At 37.2% G+C, this 16,395-nt stretch overlaps 1 long non-coding RNA gene across 5 annotated transcripts in view; it reads left to right on the plus strand.

The window, feature by feature from the left end:
• The window catches only part of LOC139978010 (uncharacterized), a 168,801-nt gene that overhangs the window by 63,813 nt on the left and 88,593 nt on the right, over positions 1-16,395 (plus strand). For all 5 annotated transcript variants that reach the window (XR_011796865.1, XR_011796868.1, XR_011796866.1 and 2 more), the window contains one exon: positions 10,539-11,297. This is a non-coding gene — a long non-coding RNA (uncharacterized lncRNA). The remainder of the gene's footprint in view (positions 1-10,538; positions 11,298-16,395) is intronic.

Here is a 16,395-nt window from a genome sequence, read left to right on the forward strand (position 1 = left end):
CTTTACGGTTATTTCACAACTCGACTCTTTATGAGAAACTGGGAATTATTTCGGAATGCTTTTCTGCCAAATCTGTTCAGTAGGTTGCTTGGCACCAGTTGCAAGGGTCTCCGTATCCTGTGGTGACGCCACCGGTTAGAGGACATGTAAGATTAAGAAGACGTTAAAGGGATGTCATAAACATAGTCATCAAATTCCTCCTTACTTTTTGAAAAAGTAGAAGTAGCTTTGAACATTTCCTTCTTGTGATTCATCCAGCGGAAATTAAGTTAGGTGTTCTGAATGAGTATGACAAGATTGAACAACGTGATAACTTATATATCGTCATTTGCATTTTATTAACTAGAAAGGAAAATTACATCATGTTATGTTGTATACTGATGTTCTTCTTATTATTATTTGATTATCAAGTCAAAGCATGGAAAAGCATGCTCTGTATGTTAGTAAGCTAATGCTCACTTCAAGACAAGGTATATTACGAGGCATGCTTGTCAGCTAGGGCTCTCAGGATTTTCAAAGCAACGGCCGACCAAACCTGGTGTACGATTCGTTCAAAATTTTATTGATGAATTGAGTTTCAATTTACCGTTATGTTAAGTTTGGGCATTTTAGCGTATAGAAACTTCGTGTACATATGAGTATTGACTACGTACAAACTTCATATCTGTTGAAAACATTGTTGAAGACTGATAACAGGGCAGATCTGCAACCCTGCAGCAAGGTAGTGTTGCCGTGTAAGACTCACAGCACACCGTGCATCTGATGCTTAAGTTTCTATTGCAGATGATTAGGATTAGTTGTTTCATCTGTTTCATAATGCTGATGATTAGGCTAGCCACGAATCGAATGTAACCGTTAGCTCTTTCACATATTTACCAACGATATTATTTTGTATAACTATTAATTTTCGATTGAAAAATAGCAAATAGTATGCTTTAACGAAGTTATACTGTCCTATCAGTTGTACGTATTTTTTGGATGAAAATAACGGTATCATGTATCACCGGATGTTTAATAATCGAGATTACAAAACACAAGTCATGAAATATTTTCAGTTTATCAGTAGAGGATGTCTTTGGCAGCTCCTTAATGAGAACGAACGCTTTATAATTCGGCCTGAACATGCACATAGTCGAGTGGCGGTGATGTATGGTTACATCTCTATGTTCCGACGTCTCTATGTTCCGACGTCTCTATGTTCCGACAATACGAAATAATTTTTGGACTCATAAGTTTTTATGACCAACATTTTTTTTCGGACCCAATTTTGTCGGACCCAACTTTATTTTGACCAAATTTTTTTGACCAACATGTTTTCGGACCAAATTTTTTCGGACTCAACTTTTTCGGACCCAACTTTATTATGACCCAAATTTTTTCGCATCAAATTTTTCGGACTAAAAAAAACGATTTTGGTCAAAAAAAAACAATTAAATTTCGGGTCACAAGCAATTTTCTGTCACAAGTACTATTTGGTCATAACAAACTTTGGCCTCCCTCTTTTTTTTTGTCGTGAAAAAAATTGAGTCCCCCCAAAAAAAATTGGGTCCGAAAAAATTTGGGTCCAAAAATATTGAGTCCCCCCAAAAAAAGTTGGGTCCGAAAAAATGTGGGTCAAAAAAATTTGAGTCCTCCAAAACACTTTGGGTCCAAAAAAATTTGCTCCAAAAAATTTACTCCCCCCAAAAAATTTGGGTCACAAAACTAGTTTTCTTGGTACAACCAAATTTTTGGATAAACAAAATTGCTCCGAATTTGTTCTTTTTGTCTGAACATAGAGACGTCGGAACATAGGGATGTCACCGAATACATACATGAATACTGAACTCTTAAGGAACGCATTTGTGAGGAGGACGTACATCTCATTCACATAAACGAAAAAAAATGTTTTAGTTCCAAAAAGGACGCCCATAATATTGATACTAGTCTTAGTCTTAATGTTGGCGTAATTGGTGAGGGAATAGGTCAACTTTTATGTAGTCCAATCTGTAGGCTATGCTTTTGCAAAATTCCGGGTAACTCAGTAAGCTCAGGTAAAAATATACTATTTCTTTTTATCAGACTAGTCGTATTTTTCGTAACTAAAGTGAGGTTTTAAAACCGGTTTTCATCAGAGAGAACTGATTGGAGACATATTTTTGTTTGTAAAGGTACAGATAGCAGAGCGGTCCGCAAGCCTTTTGGGCTCACAACCCAGGCGATTCCATGAGAACTAAGCCACGACCTACCACGCCCTCGCCCCTTTGAATCAATGTTGAACATGTATCAAAACTAGCTTGGACCATAGACGTGGCAAACTTTGAAAATTCACCGAAACTTTTGTTCGCGACCCACTTCTATTGTCTGCATTATGAACATTGCACAGAACCTGTACTAAAAATAGTGACAGCTAAGGATTTCATAACTTCATTGTGACGTCAAGCTACACTTTAATGAGATAAACATCAACAATAAGTATGTTGTAAGATACACGTACTGTGTGATATTTAAACCTGATATACCGGATGCCAATGTGGTGAAGGCAGGTTCGGCAGTTTATGAGGATCGCGTACTCCGACCTGGATTTAATTCGTTTGAAGTACAACAAAGAGAGATGAATGTACTGCGTTTATTCAAAATGTTGTTCTTCATCTTGTAATTTTAAGAATAACACAATTATTGAATTCATGATATGGTGTTATTCAAAAGTCCAGAATGAAAGCAGCGGTTAAGGAACGAAATGTAGTCAGGGGCTAAATGCGACAGCAATCTGTAGCAAGTGGAACAAGGGTTCACCCAGCTGTAACACGTGCAATTAGAAGAAAACAAACTGTTACACGAGGAATAAGGAAACACCGTGCTGTAACACGTGAAAACAGGAGACCAATGGAACTAGGAGGTACCAAGGGTAACACGTGCATTTAAAACACGCTAACTGTTACACGTGGAATTAGGAGATATATGCATGCTGTAACAAGTGGAATTAGGAAAAATCAGGCTGTAACACGTAGAACTAGGAGACAACCTGTAGCACGTGGAGACAACAAGCTGTAACTTTCCCGTGGAACTATAGGGGTTACAAGACACCAAGCTGTGACATTACAATAAGTACGCCCACCTCGACAGAAGGGGACATACCTTATCCAATGAGATGTTGTCCTTTTTCGAATTCTACTGAATGCTAGTAACAAAATGGTACCGGTGTATATTTTCATGAGATCCTAGTTCTGCAATATACACGTGATATATCTACTGTGTTCTGTTGTTACATTACAATATGAGCACCAACCTCTACACAGCTTTGTTGATAACAACACTAACGAAGGTAGATACAAAGGCATCTATATATTTTGTAAATGGGAGGTATGGAGCCCCAAATCTCTAACTTAGCAACAGAGGAACATACTACTCTACCGTGGGACACTTGGTGAAGCTCATGTCATCGGAGGGGATGTGGGTGGGGGGGGGGGGGGGGATCTAGCTATACCATATGGAAGTAGGCGACCCCATATTCCACATAGAGAACTACGAACCACCATGCCCTACCATATGATGGAATATACAGATCCAAGTTCTACTGTGGAGGGCATATAATTCCCGAAAATCAATATTCCTTCATCAATATGGACACGTTTTGTAATATTTTCTTTGCATGAGCAGAATTAATTTGAAATTTCGAATTAACATGGAAATGATTTGGCACAGAATTTTAATAAGCTATAACTGCTGTCGTTGAATTGCAATGACAGTATTAACACAAATAGCCACTATGGTTATAAAAAACATCACTAGGCCTTCCGCGAGAATATGGCACGTAATTGTACGGAGTAAAAGTGATGCGATTGAACAGGGCCAACAACGTATGGGATTTTAAGATCATTGCTAGATCATAGCAAGGCAGACATCAAGGATCCTTCATGAATAAGATCGACAATCTCAAGAAGTAAGGCTTAATTTTAGCATGAATGCATGCTTGGCTACGGTGAATTCTAATTTGGAGATTCTAGATGCAATTAATTCTTTGAAATATAAATAACTTAATAGATTTTTCTACGTTAGCAACATTTTCGTATCAAACAACTTTCTAGTAACATGTTTGAAGGAATATTTATCGTGGTTTCTAATGAACTTATGTGAACTTGGTAAAGATAACGACACATATCGTGTTCGATTATGATATGTCAGAGGGCGCAGTCTCCTAATGTCAGAACATTTAAACATGAAAACCTTTGTCAAACGAGATAGTAGTGGAACTGGTCTTCACAGTTTTATAGTGGGTAATCAACAACTACATTCGCCACGCTTCACCATTCCCTGTTCGATGTTTTAATATGTTTATTAATCAGCTGCATATAATATTGCAAGGGAGCAAAACAATGGGACGGAGCAAAGTGGCCAAATGCTGAAAACATTAACAGTAAGTTTGCTTGAATAGGTTTCAGTTCCAGAGTTTCTGAAGTGGACGAGCCTCAGCCAAGAAATATTTTGACTTCATTAAAAATGAAGAGGATGACGCACTCGACGGTTTAAAGACTTGATTTCATTCATGACGGTGTTTACTACCATAGTATATCAAACATTGGTGTATGAAGCATACACTTAAACCTTCAAACTTCTCGACCATCACATATATCAGTTGTCATATTATTTCTGTCACTCTCATTAAATTTTAACATAAGTTGGTTACGCTTCTAGACTTTGCTGTACAAATTCAATAGATTTGCATGAGAGGAATGCTATTTAAAGAACCACAAGTTAAACTCAAACGATATCAGGGAATTCCGATTCATATATGGGCAAGAAGGGCATCTCGGTCAACTCTTATATTTCATATCTACAGACTATATTTTCAACATGTGCATTTGTAAGACGCAAATTTCATTTGAAACTAATCACCTTTCACCTCAACGAAGGTTCAATTGCTGAGCGTATACATCCGTTGTTCTCCGCCCATGTGAGATGCTAATAATAGAGAAATTTGAAGGGGAGTAAGATACTATCCCTAGGACTACTGTTTCTTCAAATTATGCAAAAGTGAGACCTCATAAACCCTAGAAGGCTAATTTATTTGTGACTTCGGACGACAATCCAGCCATGAGGCTACTGAGGTGTATAACTTTCAGATACTCCACAAAGACAAAGACGGTTAGATCGCCTAGTCGGCTAGTCGCGCTATGATACGATTTCAGTAATTCAATCATTTACTGCATGCCTAATCCTAGCTTAATCCAAGTCTAATCTCATAATATCTTGGATTTTGTTGCAAGTTGATTCAACTAGCGCCGGCATCCAGTGTTTTTTTTTTCTCTCTCTTTCTTTCTCTTCCTTTTCATTGAAGACCTCTCCCCTTGTTGTTCAGTTTCCATTCAAATCGTTCCCTATAATTAGCATTATATCCAAAGTGTGCATGTTTGGTGGCTGCACAATCGCGGTATTAAAGAAAATGGCGCTGGCATCAATCCTGTGCACTGATTAATGTGACACTGTTAATATGCTAATTCATTGTTACTGCTGTGATATAGAACTTCTTTTGTTCCAGTGCGTGCTACACCTTCTAGGCATTTGATTGTTCATAAGTAGTATGCATGAATTCTTATCGCTATCGTTTACACATCTGTTACGATTGCGCATTCGAGAATCTTCCTAATTCCCATCCAGTACCGACGAACGCGACTCATTCAGCTTCTCGTTCATTAACCCTACAGCTTCAGTAATGGCAACATTGTTTCATTTCATTACTCCCGAAATGAATCAACGGCATCCACCGCCGAGTGCAGAGACTGTGTCTGAAGGATCACTCATTCAAGTCTTCTAAACATTCGTCGTATGTTGCAGCAGGCGTTTGTAAATCGTGTTAGCTCCCCGGGAAGGAGTGTCATATGAGACACTCACATTAAACATTATGGCATAATGAAATGGTTGCCTTGGAAGTACTCATTTCAAAGCGAAGCCCGCCGTTAGCCGGGAAGTTAGTAGGGACGGTTTTGTCAATCCTTTTTTGAAGTAAACAACATTTGGCGAGCGAGGAAGGACTCGATGTTTTCCCCGACCTATAGCATCTTTCAAAACAAGGCGAGTCTGACAACCCTCTCTTCTGATTTACAATTCTAGGTATTACATGACGAACGATTCTCTTTCCTTTGTCACTCTTAGATCGTCGTATTATACGAACGTGCCGTTTCCAGGGTGTTATTTGGACTTCACGGTTTTTAGGCTAGGCAGATTTCGTAAAAGATACTGAATTTTGGTATTAACAATCAGTATATGTAACTTATAGAAAACTTAAGTTGCGGCGGTGTAAGTGCTGTGAGTTTATAAAGCAACACAAGTTAAATATATCTTGGCGCCTACGGTACTGCAATATAGGTTGGGTATATAAGCGATGGTAATAAGACGACGAACTCCCCCATTCGTACATATTTGTACACCGGTGTATAATGTATTCTAATTCATTCGTAACTTGTGGTTATGATATTCTTCACTGCCTTGGTCGCCAAAGGAATGGCCTAACGAGTTCTAATAAGTTGAAGTACATTAGTATGTATTTGTTTAACCATCAAGGAGCATCCTCAATGAATTTCTACAGACAAAGAGTTTCAAAACTCTGTATCTTCTAGAACCATGATAACTATATGAGATACTCGAAAGTGGTTGTAACGAAATTGTGATAAACCCTTACGTGTTATAACGACTTTTCACAATGCTTTATTATTGAAACGAGTGTTTGGTAACTTCTGTGTAAAACAGACGTTATTGTGTTACTCCGTATATGTTGGTCTGGTGTGAACTAACATGAATCGCTCAGACTAATTGGAAATAAGAAGCCAAGTATCTCTCTCTGTCTCTCTCCCACTTAATGAAGGGTGAAACTATCCCTGAATGAATGAGTGCTGCACTCATGTACCAGTAAGCTAAGCTCGAGTTGGATTCTAAATGTTGATGTTAAAAGTAAAGGTTTCTCAAAATAGTGAACTGAGAATTAGTAGTAGGGATTTAAAACCATATAACTTGACTTCAGTGTCAATTAGTGTCTCAGATTAACTGCAAGTTCGTGATCAAAAGCGAAAACGTCAACAGCCAAGTTTTCTTCGGTTTACTAACCGTTGAGTTTGTAAACCTACTTCGTTGTTAACCACCATCACATCGCTGAGTTGAATAGGCAAGAGGTTTCATTACAAAAAGTGCAAGATGACTCTTACCTCTTGAACATTTCACTTTGCTTTTTCGTTGCTTGCTTTATAAAGAGAGAGAGTGTTTATGACGAAGTATTAAGCATCGGCAGCAAACAGTCAATCTTGATGAGTTAATTAGCTAACTTAACAAGCCAGTAGACTTAGTTTGACTAATTCCAATACTGATTTGAAAAACGCTCGCTGCGTTTGGGTTAAAATTTGGCTAACAAACAAGAACGACTGCTTGAAATATCGACCTTGTCTGTCATTATTTGAAATAATTCTTACCATTAGAAAGAGACGAAAGGAATGGTAGGATGGGCCAAAAACGATGTTATTATTGCAGATAAACTTATACATCTGCTTCCACGAGGCATAAGATTGACAACTGTTTTGAACATGTAAAGATTAACTTTCTTGTGATGTTAAGAAGCTATTTTGAGATCATAAATAACTAAGTAAAACAATCTAACCGTATGTATATCGAATGATGTTGAGTAACAAACATGCAACCGCTCTAACAGTCTAAGAAATCTAGCTAAAAGTAGTAACAGCTGATACAGGAAAAAATATTTTCATATATTAACAAATCTGTCTTTTTATTCAACTCATCAACGAAAAGGGATATAGGTCTTATTTGCTTAGAAAATGAGCTAAATAGTCAATTTCTAGCAATACATAAATTTAGAAAGGTCAAGGATATTTTAGAAACTGCAGATACTAACATGAAAATGAATGGCTAAGAGGTGCAGTTTCGTATGATGTTGATCAGTAATGATACGATTGTTATGTTGATTTAACTATCATTTCAGACTGTTCCACTGTAGTTCAGTTTTACAACTTAACATTAAACCTTTCAAGTTTAAAGTTGGCCCTTTGGATAATTTGCATTTGCTTCAAAATTATAATGGTTCTCTTCAGCGAGTCAAGTAATATACTGCATGTGGGTTCTTAATTCATTGCAATCGGAGAGGCTTCTGATTAATTACGCAATTAAAAAATATTATATTTGCAGTAATCATTCATGCCAAACGTATGGATAATATATGCCTGATGGCGGCGTTCATTGAAACAATGTTGTTGTAAATGTAGTGCACTTTAAGTAAGGATTCTCTGATATAATGAATATAACCAGAACTCAACGATGCAAAACAAACTAAGACATCCAATTTGCAGCTTGTGATACATTCGGTGGTTTGTGAACGACTCCTTTGTCAGGTCGTGAGTTACTCCTCGTCAGTAGGAATTACTTGACTATTGTACGTACTGCGGTCTTTGCTGGTTATAGGACGCCCCCAAAAAGGAACATGGTCGGGATTGGGGAAACAGTACAGAAATATATAATACATACAACTTCAAAAGTTTTAGCCAGCAGATTTTCAAGTCAACTTACCGTAATAACAGTGAATGGTGAACAGTCTTGGTTTTTATTTGGTAAATCGCCAAAGTAGAAAAAAGGCAAAACAGATTATTTACAATTGTTATCTTTCCTGATAGCATGATGGAGTCTAACCTTTTGTGCAACTAGTGTATGGATGGCTTATAGTCTGCCTGGCATCCAACATAGAGCATATTCAAAGCAAGGCTTTACAGCAGGAAACATTTGACATTTGTGATAATGTACAACAGGTTCTTCCTGTATATATTCTAATATAATAAACGCCTTCACAGAGTCACAAAGTAATTAAACTTGGAACCTAGTTCGAACCATATTTTCAATGCAATGTGGACTACATTGTCAAAAACTTCTTATCTGGGGATAGAAAGGATCACAGCAGTGGCGGAGCGTCCATACAGTCAGGGGGCGGATGCCCCCCCCCCCACCCTGACGGACTCAAATGGACTGCTGGCGCCCTTTTCAGCTTTTTACCACTCTTTACTTATTCGCGATTATTGACTTTTTTATTGCGCTCTCATCTACCTATTGACATTTGTCACATTTTGTTGGCGATGGCACCTATTTATTCTTCGTTTATCTGCAAATTAGCCCGGAAAGGGTCATTTCCGGCGATCTAGGGAGTATCTTTACTCAAAAAAAAATCTGTACGCTCCGCGCCAACCTGTGGTGGCGCTCCGCTTAGATAGTGTCGAAAGCGCCCCTACAGACCATTCTCGCCCCCCTATCCCCCTACCCCTAGCTCCGCCACTGGATCACAGGATACTTAAATGTGCGCAAATATCTTCCTGTATATAGTCTAATATAATGAACGCCTTCAAAAAGACAAAAAGGAATCAAGAATTACTACTTAAAATATTACTTCATGAATATTAACTGTCACATATTTTCTCCATGATATTTGAAATATAACAATTTGTTTTCTTTTATCTTAGCCAGTTACGGTTAAGCTTATTGCATCTTTCTTGGGTGTGCTTGTCAAAGCCTGAATATTTGTATGTGTATTTTAGTAAATTGTGTCATTTGCTGCATATTAAACATATGTCGTGCATGAAAACAATTGTAATATTTATAACGTAATGTATGTAGCACAGACAAAGCAGTGCAATTTCGAAATCAATTGATATTAGGAGTATTTTAAGGAAAACAATTTAACTTAAAGTGAGGCACAAACGGTAGACGAGTTCTGTCAGAATTGAGTAGTTTATTGGTGTTTAGAGAAAGTTTGATCATCGGTCATATGCCACAATGAATCAAAATGTCTCTGACTTGGACGTGTTGCTTCGTTCACCTTTCATTAAATTGTATTGTGTTGGATCAACCGTTATTCTAAGCTTCTTCATAGTTAGTTATTTATGAGTGTGTATGTTTATGTGTGTGTGTGTATCATCATCATCATCATCATCATCATCATCATCATCAAAATCATCATCATCATCATCATCATCATCATAATCATCACCATCACCATCATCATCATCATCATCATCATCATCATCATCATCATCATCATCATCATCATCATCATCATCATCATCATCATCATCATCATCATCACACGTTGTCTTTTTTATTGCTTTTTGCAACAGTGTTTCACTATATATAGAATGGGATACGTTGCCAATTTTTTTTATTTGTTATCTTTAAGATAATAAGTAACATTTTTGAAGAAAACTCAGATTGCTATGCATACAGTCAGTTTAAGAACAGTTACTTTTTGAACAGTATATACATGTTTAAACCTCACCGTCGTTACAAAACAAAACATATCCAATGACTCGAGTAATGGGTCCTGCATGCAACTATACAAACAGGACGCATGATATACTAAAGAGCTTTCATTTTCCACCATAATTTTTCGATCAGATAATTTTACATGCAACTTGATTTATTGTATAATGTCATAACAGATAATCGTGACCCGTAAAATCCAGTGATATACATTAGCACAATTACACGGTGTTTTTATACATTTATTTCCCATCTTTCAGATACCAACCCTCGAGAAGTCGTTTCGAACACTGCATTTATAGGAACTATCGTCTCGAGTCTGACGGATTTTGACAATACTGTTTAGCTAGTAAACATCTTCAATCACGATGTCTTCAAACAGATCGAGTCGTTTTGTGAAGAAGTATGTTTAAGCTTAGTGCACAAGATGCGCTTTGGGCGGGAAACTACGATCAACACAAAACTGACATAAGGTTGCCACCAGAGCAAATTCTTTCTTTGGATGTTAAAACTCACATATCGAAATATAGTAAGAGACTATAGACGATGGACCAAACAGGCAAACGACGAATGGGTCTTCAAATGATCTAAGCGTAGAATTGAAAAATCTCGCCTCCTGCCTTAAGTGAAGACAATTACGGCAAGGCACGCTTGTTAAAGATGCAAGAATTTCTCTTTCCCTCTGAAACCAAAAGAGTGAAGTCGACCAACGGAAACGAGTCGTGCAAATCTTTGCCTCTTCAGAGCTTTTCTAGAACTTCATCAAATAAGCATATGGCCCTGCAAAGCAATTGATAAAACATGGAGAATGCACACAAGACCGACAGGAAGTCCGCTGTGACAGGAAGGTGGAAGATAGTGAACATATTTACCTATGGATACAATACTCATGGACCTGGATAAGGAAAAGACTCCAATTTAGGAAAGCATTCTAGATTACAATGGATGTTTACGACCCCGTCCAGCTCGGTAAGGAGGACGCCCTAGGATTGGATTCGTGGCTACTGTAGCCTGTCATGGTAAGTAGGGTTTTCAAGGCGAGTTTGCTGTATAGTGACGTTAACCAGGAAAGGTTATTAGAGTTAGGGGTAAGGTGGGGTAAGGGTGTAAGGGATATTACAGAGCGTAATTATTTCCTACCACTTCATGAAATTCATGAACAATTAAATGTATACTGCATACTTGAAAGCTAGGGAGACGAATAGACCTGTACGTGCCTTTTAAAGGTTATGCAAGGATCACTAACCGCAAGTTGAGTTTGAAGGAGCCTATAGAATTGATGAACTCTGTAGAACATGTGATGGTATTTGAAACTTTAGTAAGAAAATTGTGAAACAGAATGTTCTTATCCATTACTTTGAATCATAAGAATTGTCACAAGTAATATCGAATTCTTCATTTGTTTCATTGCTTGAAAAAAATACTAGCTGTTCTTATTTGTTCTACATTTGCTACTTGATAAATATACACATTTGCTTTTGTTAAATTACTGCTGACTAATTGTATTAGTTTTCATATTGAATGGTGCAGCTTTACGTACCCTGGATGTATGTATGCATAGTATATATACCCCATGACGTCATGACGAGACAGTCGTTTACGGTGGCTCATAATGAACATTTCAACAATCGTCTCTAGCATTGAACGATCACTTGGAATATGTAGTTAAACTATCTACGGTACTGTTACATGGTCATTTTCGTTACCTTGTCTTTATTTCAGTAGTGAGTTAATTCTGTGAGCATTAGTAGTTCATTCTAATTTATTCACGTTATTCCATGGAGTAATAGGACGCTACAAGGCAGGCTTAAATATACTATTTTATTTACCGGTACAGTTATTAGGGGAATAGATTAATGTTCTTTATAAATAATGTTTGCGTCTTTATGTTTCAAAAGCTCAATAGCTCTTTCACGACGAATTATTGTACAGTATAGGTTATCAACAACTAGATAAATGGGCGTTAGAAAATGTGTCGTTGGTTAGCCGATATCGTGTCTAAACAGTTGGCTTTTGTTCTTAATACAAGAACAATAGTAATTAGATTACTTATAACAAGATTACTTAGCTATAATTAGGTACAATTCTGAAGTGCTCTCTTTTAATTAGTTATAATGTTAAGTATAGTCAGTTTAACTTACATGATCTACATTCAGTTTCAACCAGTTGACATGTTGTTTAGACTTTTATCATGTGTAATCAGTGAACGTCGATGCGTTATACCACCACATTATACCTCCGCCCCACCCCCCCCCTCCCTCTATTCAAACTGGTATACATATTTTATTCAGTGGTCTCTAATGACAAGGTGTACATGAACATTGTAATTCCCAACATCTAATTCCTAACATCTAACGTCACCTGCAAAGTCAGTCATAGTCAAACCTGTACTGCGCCTTTGTATATCAAAAGTTTGAAACCTGCCAACATCATTGCGTAATAAACCTACATATGGCGTTCTCCCTTAGTAATGCATACAATAGTGAATTGAAAGCATGTAGTATTTCATTTTCATTGATTGCCAAAAGGAAATTTAGATATGGACCCATTACGATAGGGTACGCAAGCGTTAGAAAGGGTTATTAATTTAGCAACCACCTGGCGAGGCTTGGTTCTCAAATAGGAGAATATCAAGTATATGGAGTAACACAGCAGTTCCTGCCAGCGAAACAACATGTTGGTCCAGTGTTCTCTGCACAAAACATAATCGCTGTTCATTCTATATATAATATCGACAAGTTCTAAAGAAAATTTATTTTATTGAATCGTTATAGCCCAGTCATTCAAGTAAATTAGAAGGGTTGAAATGCCAGCGTAAAATTGTAGATATTAGATGTCAGTGATTAACTTATAAACGCAAATATAGCTCATTACATTCACCATTTGAAGTTATGCATACACGAACAAGAAATTCCTCTCTTTATTAGATATCAGATTGTTTTGCCCTCTTTGCCCTCCTGTCGGTAACTTTAGATTACAATTGACCATATGTAGGCCTAAATCACATGACAAATATCCCCTCTCCCCTCCTTTCCGATCATTCTATACATCTGCTATAGTAGCCAATGTTCAGTAATTGGACGGCGCAAAATAGCTAACTTTTGCAAAGACCTAACCCCACCCCTCCACAACTCACTGTCACAAATTAACCACTGGAGATCCCAACAGTTAAACCAAGTTATGCCTAGTAATAAGACAGGGACAACACCCCCCCCCCCCTCACCTCCCGCCACTCACCTGGAATCGGTTTGCAGCTTGTTATTTAAAGTTCATCGTTCTGTCTTTGCAGCTTGCTATTAAAGTTCATCGATCTGTCGTACGTCTGTATATATATATATATATATATATATATATATATATATATATATATATGTATATATATATATATATATATACACATATATATACATATATATATATATATATAAAAAATATATATATATATAACTATATAATATAAAGATACATATAGTTATAGATATATATAGATATAACTATATGTATCTTTATATATATAATAATATATAGTTTAATATATATATATATATATATATATGTATATATATATATATATATATATATATATATATATTATATATATTTATATGTATATATATATATATATATATAGTGAACTTTGGTTTTCTGTACATTACTAACGTGAGGTCTATCACCAACACGTTTCGTTTTTGCTGACTGTCCCATGATGGCTATATATAGGGTTGACCAGGTGAGACAAAACACTGGACACAAAGACCGCGTAGGAAATACGAACTTATAGCATTACGAAAAGACAAACACATTGACAGGATATTTATACAGAAATGTGTACCGTTGGGTGGTTAACTCGAACTCTCCTATTATAACTAAATGTATTCATTTATCAGTGACGTAGGCACATCCTTCCGTTCCCCTCTTCTTAACAAGAGGTCCATAACTCTTAATTATATTTTCTATATAACTAACGTAACCTTCTTTTACAAGAGAGAAATAAACCCACTTACAATTGAACCTTTACTTAGCAAAATGGGTTTAATTTTCTTTTGCAAAGCTAGCGCTATACAAAAGGTAGAAAAAGCAAGATTCGATACCACCTGCGTGTGCTTTCAATATAAGCGGTTAATTCCAACTATAGCGAGGCGGATGAACATATATGGTCAGGCAGACAGACAGTTATTGAGTATGGATATCAGCAATGTACACGTTGACGAAAAAGAATCCTTAACCAGACAGTGTTATTGAACACTGTCAATATAACGATAAGTAAACATATCCTCCCTATTTTTGGCAGCTCGTTGAGCTTCGATGTTCAATGAAATTAATATTCTATACTGTAGCCTATTAGCTTGCATACAATCAAGTTTTTCTTTCATGTTATTTTCTTATCATGAATTTAATTCCGAAAATTTGTAGTTTGCTGTAGACAGAGTGTTAAAATAATGAGAAAAAAAGTAGTGTCTATATTCGACGAAATTTTGTAGAACTAAATAATTCATCACTACCTCCCGCATTAACCTTCATTTGGCATGAAAATTTAGAGGAAAGTAGCTTAGTATGAGTGGTGGTAATCTTGTTTTGAAGTCGGTGAATTGCTCGACCAAATGCACTGAGCAACATGTGATTACGATTGAGAAGAACACACACAATCAAGTACTTTTGTGTATAACTTGTTTCGTAATGTTTGTTGGTATACATGTATGGAATAATGGAACCTGCAACGAACTAAACTTCTCTCCTTCTCCTTCTCCTTCTCCTTCTCTCCATTCTCCTTCTCCTTCTCCTTCCCCTTCCCCTTCTCCTTCTCCTTCTCCTTCTCCTTCTCCTTCTCCTTCTCCTTCTCCTTCTCCTTCTCCTTCTCCTTCTCCTTCTCCTTCTCCTTCTCCTTCTCCTTCTCCTTCTCCTTCTCCTTCTCCTTCTCCTTCCCCTTCTCCTTCTCCTTCTCCTTCTCCTTCTCCTTCTCCTTCTCCTTCTCCTTCTCCTTCTCCTTCTCCTTCTCCTTCTCCTTCTCCTTCTCCTTCTCCTTCTCCTTCTCCTTCTCCTTCTCCTTCTCCTTCTCCTTCTCCTTCTCCTTCTCCTTCTCCTTCTCCTTCTCCTTCTCCTTCTCCTTCTCCTTCTCCTTCTCCTTCTCCTTCTCCTTCTCCTTCTCCTTCTCCTTCTCCTTCTCCTTCTCCTTCTCCTTCTCCTTCTCCTTCTCCTCCTTCTCCTTCTTCTCCTTCTTCTCCTTCTTCTCCTTCTTCTCCTTCTTCTCCTTCTTCTCCTTCTCCTTCTCCTTCTCCTTCTCCTTCTCCTTCTCCTTCTCCTTCTTCTCCTTCTCCTTCTCCTTCTCCTTCTAATTCTCCTTCTCCTTCTTCTCCAAACAAGACGATTGTTTATTGCCCTAAACATATTCGATTGCTAAATTTTGATAATTTAATATTATTTTGCTCTTTTGGGATGAGAAAATATATGAGCTAGGGACGAAATCTTTGTTTTTCAGTTGAGCAGCTTATTAAGTAAGGTTGGATTTCTTGCCGGTGTTTATAGTTGGCCATTTATGCATCTTTGCTTGAATATTCCTCAAAAGCTTTAAAAGGATCATTTCTCAACCAAAACAAAAACAAACGTATGGCAATATATAGCAGAGGTCTTTAACGCTTTTCATGTCATATCGGCACCACAGGTAATTTTGACCTACGATCACCCTGTAATGTATATTAAACATGTTCTTTATGTTTATATAAAATTCTGGTAATCACACGAATGGACATGATTACTTCATCATTCGTCGCACATTAGGTTTACTAAGTGTAGCAAACGCGGGTGATTATTGTCAACTTGGTATGACTGTTATGAGCTACCTTAGTATCTGGAAACTCCAAACCCGAGACTGTTGCTGTTTCGTGACGGTAGGGAAAACCCGCACATTTGTATCATAATGTTATGTATATCACGTAGAACTGCGGTTTTCTAGACAGACTGGTATCATTGACAACATGATCGGCCCGGGGAGGACCCATACTGCTGAATCATCCAAACTATTAAACGAATAGCTTCCATACTGTTAAATTTGTCGCATTTATATCCAAATGAGTGTGGATTGCCCTCTTGAAAATGCACATTGAATATAAATGATTTATC

The sequence above is a fragment of the Apostichopus japonicus genome, chromosome 12 (genome assembly GCF_037975245.1).
Source record: "Apostichopus japonicus isolate 1M-3 chromosome 12, ASM3797524v1, whole genome shotgun sequence".
Classification (NCBI taxonomy): domain Eukaryota; kingdom Metazoa; phylum Echinodermata; class Holothuroidea; order Aspidochirotida; family Stichopodidae; genus Apostichopus; species Apostichopus japonicus.